Genomic DNA, 10,515 nt, shown 5'->3' with positions numbered 1-10,515 from the left:
GGTGCGGCTCCGTCCCGGGGTGCGGGAGCCCCCTGTCCCGCAAGATAGCCGAGGGTCCGGGAGCTGGGAACAGGGTGTCCACCGGGGCCCGGGGAGTCTCTCCCCGGCCTGGCTGGGGGTCCGGAAGCTGGGCCCGGTGCTGGAGCTCCGTCCCGGGGTGCGGGAGCCCCCTGTCCCGCAAGCCAGCCGAGGGTCCGGGAGCTGGGGACAGGGTGTCCACCGGGGCGGCTCTCCCCGGCCTGGCTGGAGGTCCGGGAGCTGGGCCAGGTGCTGGAGCTCCGTCCCGGGGTGCGGGAGCCCCTGTCCCGCAAGCCAGCCGAGGGTCCGGGCGCTGGGGACGGGGGTCCACCGGGGCCCGGGGAGGCTCTCCCCGGGCCTTGCTAGGCTCCGTGTGCCCGGAGGAGGCTCCCCGGCCTGGCTGCTTTCAGAAGCAAGGACCGGGCCCGTGAGCCGGGGTGGCTTGCTTTTTTATTCTACGCTGGCGGAACGGAATTTTCCGCCCACCCCTAGTTGCAACAGCATGCGCAGTAAATGCGTGCGAGGTAATTGCTTTTGCGATGTTAAAACAGCGGGGAGATAGCATGCGTTGTTCCGGTTTGCAAGGCATCATCATCGAACCGTTATTACACTGTGTTAAAGCCTGTATAGCGGTATTGTGTTACATGGAAACTCACAATTACTTTAGCGGACAAGGGCTTTGGTGTTGGGTACCCACGGTCAAAAACTCTGGGGAGCAAAAGATTTTCACTGTAATAATTCTTGTTTGGCTCTGTTAGAAGGTTAGTATTTCGTTTTGCTGACTCACTGACTAACTTTCTACATATTTTTAATTTGTATGTCTGATGGAAGCCTTGTTGGAAAGCATATGTTTAAACCAGTTGGCCAGAGCTGGTTATAGTGGGGAATAAATGATAAAGTCTAGAGGCCTCATTGGTTCACTTGAAAAATTATTTCCGCATTTCTTAAAAACAATAGGCCTTTCTGGATTGATAGTTCTTACGTTGTGTTAACGGTTATGGGCAGGAATGTTTTTTACATGGAATCTCACAGATTAACATAGTAGGCAAGTTTTTGATGTGCGTCACCCTCACTGATAAACCAGGTGTGAGAAGCTGGCCTGGTTTATGATGTCCACTAATGTAAGTGGGCATCTTGCACCAGTCCAGAGAACCCTTATGGTGATTTAAGAGGTCTTAGACAACCTTAGAAAGCTCTCTAAATAGTAGCTGTGGAGAGCAGCCTTCAGGCGTAGTCCAGAAGGAGTGTAAAGTAGCTTGTTTTACCAGAATGCAATTTTTTAGTATAGATTAAGTGAAAAAGAACAGCACCAAGCATTTATAAAAATATGTATTTATTATACAATACTCTCTAGTATGTTCCAATATCTTTAACACAGAGATAAACACAATGCAGTTAGAAACAACAAGAGAGAGAGGGTCGAGCTACACTCTTAGTCCCCCGGAATCAATGAAAAAACAACAAAAGAGTGTAATTATGGGGAGAAAGGCAACCATCCGGTGATTCTCCTAAATATCGGACTGAGTGCCAGTGAGACCAAATCAATCTGATGTTAAAGTAAAACCCTCACTCACCAACATAGTTGGTGACATGCTTCATCATGGGGTTTTGCCAGTGGTGCCTTGTGCACCTCCGGTGTGCTTCAACGCTTATGTTAAGGCGGAGCAACAACTTCAGATTAAAGGATGAAGTGTTCAGTGAGTGAAAATCAAAAGTGGTTAAAAATCATGTATCGTCTGCCAGAACATTTTAATAGTGGCGAGACATGAACAGTTTAAAAAATAACAAAGGATAATAACTCCTGACTTTAGATTGGTCGGGCTAATCCTATAGATGATCAAGTGGTCAACATGTTTCAGCTTGTCAATGTGTTTCACTAAGCTTTCATCAGGACCTAATCATGAAAAGCACCTTGGCGGTATAAGCACGCTAAGGCTTACCCAAACCTCAGGTGTAAAGAACCGATACACTCACGGTTACTTTGGAGGTCTTCCACTAATTCGAAGGAAACCTCGTATATCTGTAAAAAATATATATGTAAGTGTTAGAGTCAACATACAAACAGTGGTCAAGATGTATGTATCAAAAAACAGAACGAATGTCAGACATAGCACTCATTCAAATGGTCCCTGTAATTTACATGACCCATAGTAAAGCACGGTAATATCCGTGTGATTAGAAAACTGTGTTTACTTTAAATATACCAGACACGCCTGAAGTTTATATAAACAAACGGTTGAGCCATTTGCTCAAGAGTCTAGGCATGGAAAAGGCTTATCGAATCTGTGTTGATCTCATTAAAAAGGGCACTGACAAGTGTATTTCGATTTCAAAGGAACAAGCAATCCTCCCAAAATCCACAACACAATAAGGAAAATAGAATAAAATAAAATCAGAGCTTACGCATATGAAGATGAAGAAATGCTCCTTGGACAAGAAGGCGGTTTGCGGGACTACAGAACAACTGTGGTAAAAAGGACAAACGGGAGAATTTCAACTTGTGTAGCCCGTTATCCCATTATACCAGAAAGTGCCGCTCAGCAGAGAAAAAACCACTACATGTTTTTAACGAGCGGTACTTACGTCGTCCAAGTCCACAGCCAGGTGATTTCACCTAAAAATGACCGCCGAGCCCGGAGTCACAGTCGAGTCGAGCATTAGAGTTTAAATACTGACGGCCAACGCGGGGAATCAGGAAGTGTCCTCGTCTGCCATTATGCGCGCGCATCAGCAGCATAGGCAGGGAGAAAAGACTCAGCCGCTGGCCCTCGGGAGAAAAAAGACTAAAACGTCGAGTTCCCCCTTCTCACAAAGCTTTATCGACAGTATTGACTCGAGCAAACAATATTCCAAAAAAGGGGCATATGATATCCCTACGCCCCGTACATGGCGATTTCTGTCATAACCCAAATAGTTGTTAAAAGACCTCAAAGTTAGAAGAAATAAATAGAGATGTGGAGGGGTACAGAGACTATTTATTTAACAAAAAAACGAACAAACAGAGAAAGGACATGGAGCGGTTCTCTCAGGATAAGGTTTACCCATTCCTTAAGGAGAACTATTTTCAACAAAGGAATGAGATGACCTGGGAAAAACCTCCCAATAGACAAATATACAACAGAGGTGGAAGAAAACAGGTCACCTTCTCCGAAACCTCTGGCTCTAGCAGTGAAGATGAGAGCATACCGAGAGATGAACCCATGAATAGGGGCAACAATAGAGACTATGTGCCTTTTTTAGACTCGCGTCCGAGGAGAGGGTCACGGTTCAATGGGAATCCGGGGAGAGGCCAGATGAACAGGGGCCCTCCGCAACAACAGGAGTATATGCGTACCAGGAGCCAGCGGTACTGGCGACAGACAGAGCACCAGTCATAAACCTGTCCAATAAATCTCTCAATGAAACAGAAATTAGTATCCTTAGTAAGGGCTTTAGTTTTGTCCCATCGGTCTCCATTGACAAGTTTCAGCTAGAAAAAGATCTGCGTGCCTTCTTTAGAAAAGTAAGGCTGAGGAGATTTTTTGAAAACAGGGACACTCTAGAACGCATTAATCATTCAGGTTTGAAACCGAAATCACAATTTACTCCCAGCTTAGCCATGGTTGGCAAAAACATTGAAATCTTTGAGAAAGCGGTAGAGAGTGATATTCACAGGATTCTAGATAGACCTAATAAATTAATGGGACAAAATAATATCAATAGAGTAGAAAGACAGGCTCTTAACTCCTTAAAAGCAGATAGAAATATCACCATCAAACCCGCTGATAAGGGTGGTGGGGTGGTGGTTTTCAATACCGTTGATTATGAGCACAAGATGCTTGAAATGCTGAACATCAAGGATCACTATGCACGCACGAATGAAAGGCAGTTAGCTGCTGCATCAAGTGAATGTCTATCCTTACTTTTAGAAGCCAAGGAATAATCTTGGATCTGTGAGGATGAGTTCAAATTCCTCAACAATGTGGAACCAAGGACCCCTGCCTTATATGGTCTCCCAAAGATCCATAAGAGCGGTATTGATCCACCGATGAGACCAATAGTGAGCAGTATTGGGTCTCTTTTGGAGCCTGTGAGTAAATATGTGGATCATTTCTTGCGCCCGATTGTTTGCGGTCTACGCTCTTACGTGAGAGATTCTGCGCACATGATCTCTCTCGTTGAGGGAAAGTCATTTTGTGGGGAGACTCAATGTCTAGTCACTCTGGACATTGAGTCTCTTTACACCAATATCCCACAAGATGATACAGTTAGCGTAATCCGGGAGATCCTTGTGGACCATGACTTAGGGGGAGCTAATGCTGATTTCATTGTCAGTTGTGTCAGCTTGATTCTGAAGAATAACATTTTCCTATTTAAGGATGAGTATTTTAAACAGCTAAAAGGGACCAGCATGGGTGCTACCTGTGCCCCTAGTCTGGCCTGTTTATATGTTGGCCAATTTGAAACCAAACATATTTACAATGAGGTGGCCCCATTTTTTGAAAATGTAGCGGGCTGGTACCGCTACATTGATGATATTTTCTTCATATGGGAAGGCGTGACTGAAGAACTGGAACTATTTTTGGAATGGCTAAACTTGGGAGATCCCAATTTAAGATTCACTTCTCACTTTAGCAAAACCAAAGTTGATTTTTTGGATATTACAATCAAAGAAACCAATGGAATCTTGGAAGTGGAGTTGTTTACTAAACCTATGGCAAAGAACACTCTTCTCCACTTCTCAAGTTTTCATCCCAAGTCCCAGAGGGATAGTATCCCTTTTAGCCAGTTCCTCCGTCTTCGGAGGAACTGCTCAGATATACAAGACTTCTACAAACATGCGGATGATTTAAAACGCAAATTCAGTGACAGAGGGTACTCAAAAAAACTCCTGACCCATTCCCTCAAACGGGCTAGGTTTTATGACTGAGATGCTTTGGTCAACAGACCCGTAGTAAGGAAAGAATTACCAAGTAAAGTGGTATTTGTCAGTAAATTCTGCAATATGAGCAATCAAATTAAGAACATTATAAATAGAAACTGGCATATTTTAAATCATGAAGAAGAGGTCAAACTGGAGAGACCCATGTATGCATTCAAGAAAAATAACAACCTGCGAGACATTCTAGTGCATACTTACCGTGATGATAGCTCTGACAGTCAGAGAACCATTGAAAATGATCGAGCTATTGGTAATTACAGATGTGGAACATGCAATATCTGCCCCCAGTGTTTGTCAACGAAAGAGATCAAACACAATGGACGTACAATTAGAGCAAAAACTCTGAATAATTGTAGGAGCAAGAATGTAGTCTATTTTCTTCAGTGCCCGTGTGGGCTTGGATATGTGGGCGAAACGAGTAGAGAACTACGGGTGAGGTTACAGGAGCATAGATCAGCTATCAATACTAAAAAACTAACGGCGCCTTTGGTGCCACATTTCCTGGAACTAGGACATGGAGGAAATGACTTTCTGTGGTTTGTCCTGGAAAAGGTCAAAATAGACAGGAGAGGAGGAAATATCACTAGCAAGCGTAAAGCACGTGAACAGTGGTATATTTCCCATCTGAACACAGCACGAAAAGGATTGTATTGTAGAGAAGAGTGGGATCATTTGTTGGTGACTTGATAGGGTTCCATTAGCTCATCCCACATACACTTTTGCTATGTTGTTATGTTGTGTGTGGATCCTGCTCTCCCTACCCGGAAATATGATCATGACCTAGTTATGAGGACTGTATAGGAACAGATATCTGCCCCTTTTTTACTTACAAAAGTGGGTGGACTGATTTAATCGTTACTAACAAGCGAAAGGCTCTATTCTAATACTGCAGTCAAGGGATGGTATCCTTGAAGAGAATGGCAATTTCTGTTGTGGGTGAGCTAAGATTCTTCCAGTTTATTTTATGGAAAGATTGGCTGTAAATTATGGGTCATCCCCACATGTTTTTCCAAATATAATGAATCTGTAGGGTGCATCTTGGCGCATTGAGATACTGCCCCTAGAAATGTAATCGGCACTATTATGTAGACATATAACATAGGGGTCACGTGTTTTCTGTTCTGCTATCCTCGATCTGTGAGGATCTGCTATTTTAAGGATAACACGTAGGTCTGGGTACATGTCGAAATTCTATTTTGAATATATTTCGAAGGATTGGTATTCCGATTGCGAAAAGATGGCGGCTGCAGTTACATTTAGACTACAATATACTTTAACAGAAGGATTGTCGACAATAATACCAATCTGAAGCGTTTTCGCTCGGATGGATGATCGCCAATTGTGACAGGACATTTATGGTGATCTTACGAAATATCGTTTAGATACATGCCGATGTCTGTGACTTGACTGTATACACCTTTCCTGGTAACTCTTCCAAGATGGCGGCCCGATTTGCGTAACTTTTCATAGTAGTGACCTCGAGTTTTAACTGCCCCGGAAATGGTGTTATCATTTCCTATCGGCGATATGAGGAGGATTTCCTTATATATACCTCCACAAGTCGAGTCGAGGTGAGCTGGCATCCACACAGAAGAATTGATCGTGTGCACCGTAATAGGCCGAGCGGAGGTAGGTTTTATCTGAGACAGCTGGGTGTGGTAGCAGTGCTATCTTGAGGCTAAGGCTCGATTTGCTCCACAAATTATTCTCTTTTCTCCCCCGCAGTGCTTTACTGGCACCGGATTTCGGTTTGGATAATATTAATACATCCACATCTGATGGACATAAGAGGATTCTAGAGTGAATAGTTATCCTCAAATAAATGAGGAATACCTAGGTAAGAAGTAATGGGTGCTATTGTAATCTACTCGACATTTTGATAGGCACCGGGGTTAGGCACTTCAGTTTTGAGTGAGACGGTTATGTCTCGAGTCGATAGAATAATCTGATAAAATAGGCAATTTGAAATATGTGATGGGGTCGTGTATATGCTAATAGGGCAGGATTTATTTTCCCAACGTGGGGTGTATTAGTTGTTGGATTTCGAGCTAACAATGATCTCATTAAGAGAAGTATTGTTTCCCCGAATGACCTCTTTTTTGAAACGCAGGATTGTGTTCTGACAAAATTTGGTATTCACTTTTTTTAGATACTTGTCCGGGAGCGTGGAAAAATTCATCCCTAATAGGGAATACGCTTGGAGGTCTTTTTAGACTTGAAGCGGATGCAAACTAGAAATATAAAACTGACCTGAGGACTGTTTAGTCTCGAAGCGGATGCTAATAAGGTATACTAATCTATGACTAGCTTTGGTATACTTCTGTTTTGTCACTCTAAGACAAAGCTCTCGAGTGTGTTGTGTTCTATCTCAATAGGTATCCACATACTCAGTGTGAAGGATCAACTTTCTGCTGCTGTCAGAAGTTAATGAAAAGAACTTCCGGCAACATATATATGGATACAGCTCTGTGAATAATATATGTGAGTTGTTTAACCATGACCACTATCATAAATATTATGTTTCTTCTTGAAATTGAAGTTGTAAGGGGGACTGATTCCTTAAGATCAATAGAAAAATAGTAAACATGCCCTACAACAGGAATGATAGTGTAGAAATTCAAAATGCATACAGTGTAAACAATTAGGACGTCCAGATGATAAAATTCATCTGGTTCTTAGCACCTCTACTGGTGCCTGTACCAACAGGACAGGTCTGTCTGTAGTGATATTAAGTGGTGTTCCCACTAATATAATAATAAAAACTAGCCTTTAAGATGGTTTATACCTAGAGTGTTGATTGTGACTGACGTGCCTGGAGCATTTGCTTGAAATTGTGGGATGGTATTTTTTGAACAGTGGGATTGGTCAGGAATTGAGAGAACAAATTGTGTGTGCGAGTGACTAAAAATATGTTATATATGTTCTTTTTCAGATCACTCGTTTTTATACATGATTGTTTTTGGGACTTTATTTTTAAAATTTTCCTGAAGAAGGTGTTGGCAAGGAATCAGTGCCCACCGAAACGCGTCGATGCTCTCAAAGAGGAAACCACATAATATCTTTGATTACAGTTTTTGTGACATGTATAACGGAAAGCAATACTAATTGGGGTCGCAATTGATGAATCGTTGATTTGGTGATTTTCCTCTGTGAATAGGACCTATTGTCCTTTTTAGATAGTTCCCAATTGTGTGTTTTATGGTGTTTTTAAATTACTACTGTGGATATTTTCGTTAACACTAGTCTGATACTTAGGTATTATATTGTAATCGCTTCTTAATTAGCTTTATAACAATATACAGTATTATATTTACAGAATCTTTGATTGAATTGTGTACAGAATTTTGAAATAAATTGTGAATAAAATATTTGTATGCCATTTTTTTCTCTCAATTGTTTTGACTATATCTGCATTGTTCATTCCTATCCCGTCAGTGTGAAAGGTGTGTTGACTGTTGTGTATTTATGACTAGGAGGCTTTTTCAGTGACTAAGGTCATATTTGGTACCCCTCTCCTGTGTCTTTGGGGTCCCTCTCACTTGTTTACAACCTCGGGAGAAAAAAGACTGAAACGTCGAGTTCCCCCTTCTCACAAAGCTTTATCGACAGTATTGACTCGAGCAAACAATATTCCAAAAAAGGGGCATATGATATCCCTACGCCCCGTACATGGCGATTTCTGACATAACCCAAATAGTTGTTAAAAGACCTCAAAGTATCAAGATCATGGGCGCGAAGTGGGGGCTTCAGTTTGAAGGACCAATTAGATTGTAGATTTAAGAAACCAAAGACCTACATAATGGACAATTGGCAGATAGAAATTATTTTTCAAAAACATTGGGACTGAGCAGTCCAAAAACCTTCAGTTAGTGCGCCTCAACACTGTTCCCCAAGGAATATTATCGTTGAGGCCTCGCAGGTGTGTTGATAACCGATAGACCCACCGCTGTTCCTTTTCGAACAGTAGGGAAGGTTTTACTTGTTCTATGATGGTCCATTGTAGATCATCTGCAGTGTGGTTGAAGCGTAGGAAATGTTCAGTTAGTTTTGTCATGCTTCTTTTACATCGAACGTTGCTTCGATGTTCCCCAATACGTAACTTGACCTTGCGTGTGGTCATGCCCACATATTTAAGATCACATGGACATGTGATTAAATAGACCACATCAGTCGTGTTACAATTAGTGTGACTACGTTGAGTCCAGGTCTTTCCAATTTCCAAAGCTAAAGTTTTAGTGGGGGACATAAGATGGCACACACTGCATGACCCACAGGGGTAGTGGCCGAGAACAGGTGGTAGGCCCCAGGTATCAAGGACGGAAGGTACAGTGGACTTCTTCGAGATCCTCGGTCTCGTATGGACGAGGGAATCTTTTATACTCGTGGCTTTCTTGTATGAAAATAGAGGTTTTTCCCATTTCATGTTATTGCTCACCAGAATCTTCCAGTGTTTTTTAATGGATTTTGCAACAGCATTGGAGGCAACGTTGTAAGTAGTTACACATGTCAATGGCATGTCTGTAGGCTCTTTGGGAACATTTTGCAAAAGGACCTCTCTAGGTTGATTTCTAGCTCGTTTACAGCTTTTGGCCAGAATAGTATCAGGGTGCCATTGTGATAAAACCTGCAGATAAGGGGGGAGGGATTGTAATCCAGAATGCTATAGATTATGATCTTGAATGCAGACGTCTTCTAGACAACCCGAAGAACTACATCCCTCTAACCATTGATCCCTCTCCAACTTTGAAAACTACTATATGTAATCTTGTCGAACATGCCGAGACAAGTGGATTCATAAGCAAACATGAGGCTGATTTTTTGACCAAAGGAAAAGGCATAACTCCTTATTTCTATACTTTGCCAAAAATTCACAAAAATAAGCTACCCCCTCCGGGCCGCCCCATAGTATCGGGCATTGGCTCTCTTTTAGAGCCCCTTTCTATTTTTTTTGATTTTTTTCTAAAACCTATAATTCAGGATACCCCTACCTATCTTAAAGACACCAAAAGTTTTTTGGCATCTTTACAAGAGCTTAGGGTAGATCATGATAACACCATCTTGGTCTCTCTGGATATTGAGAGTCTTTATACGAGCATTCCACAGGACGATACCATCAAGGTCATTGGGGAAGCTCTGGACTCCATAAACTGGTCATTTCAAACACCAAAAGGATTTATCATTGAGTGTGCCACATTGGCCCTCAAGAAGAATTTTTTTGAATATCAAGGCACACTATACCTCCAGTCAACTGGTACTTCGATGGACAGCACTTTTGCGCCGAGTGTGGCGGGACTTTATGTTTTTGATTTTGAACGTAAATTTATCCTGAGTCAACTTAACCCCTTTTCTTCTTATCTTTCCTTTTGGAAAAGATATATTGATGACATTTTTATCATCTGGCAGGGCCCGGAGAGTATCCTTCGTGATTTTTTAGTATGGATTAATACCTGTGACCCTCATCTGCTATTTACCCACTCTTTTCACAAGCACGAGATGATATTTTTGGACGTGGTTGTCACTAAGATTGATGGCGCTTTAGTGACTAAAACTCACCACAAACCTACAGCCAAAAACAA

The sequence above is a fragment of the Triturus cristatus genome, chromosome 1_2, assembly GCF_964204655.1.
Source record: "Triturus cristatus chromosome 1_2, aTriCri1.1, whole genome shotgun sequence".
NCBI lineage: Eukaryota > Metazoa > Chordata > Amphibia > Caudata > Salamandridae > Triturus > Triturus cristatus.
This window is presented reverse-complemented; position numbering follows the sequence as displayed.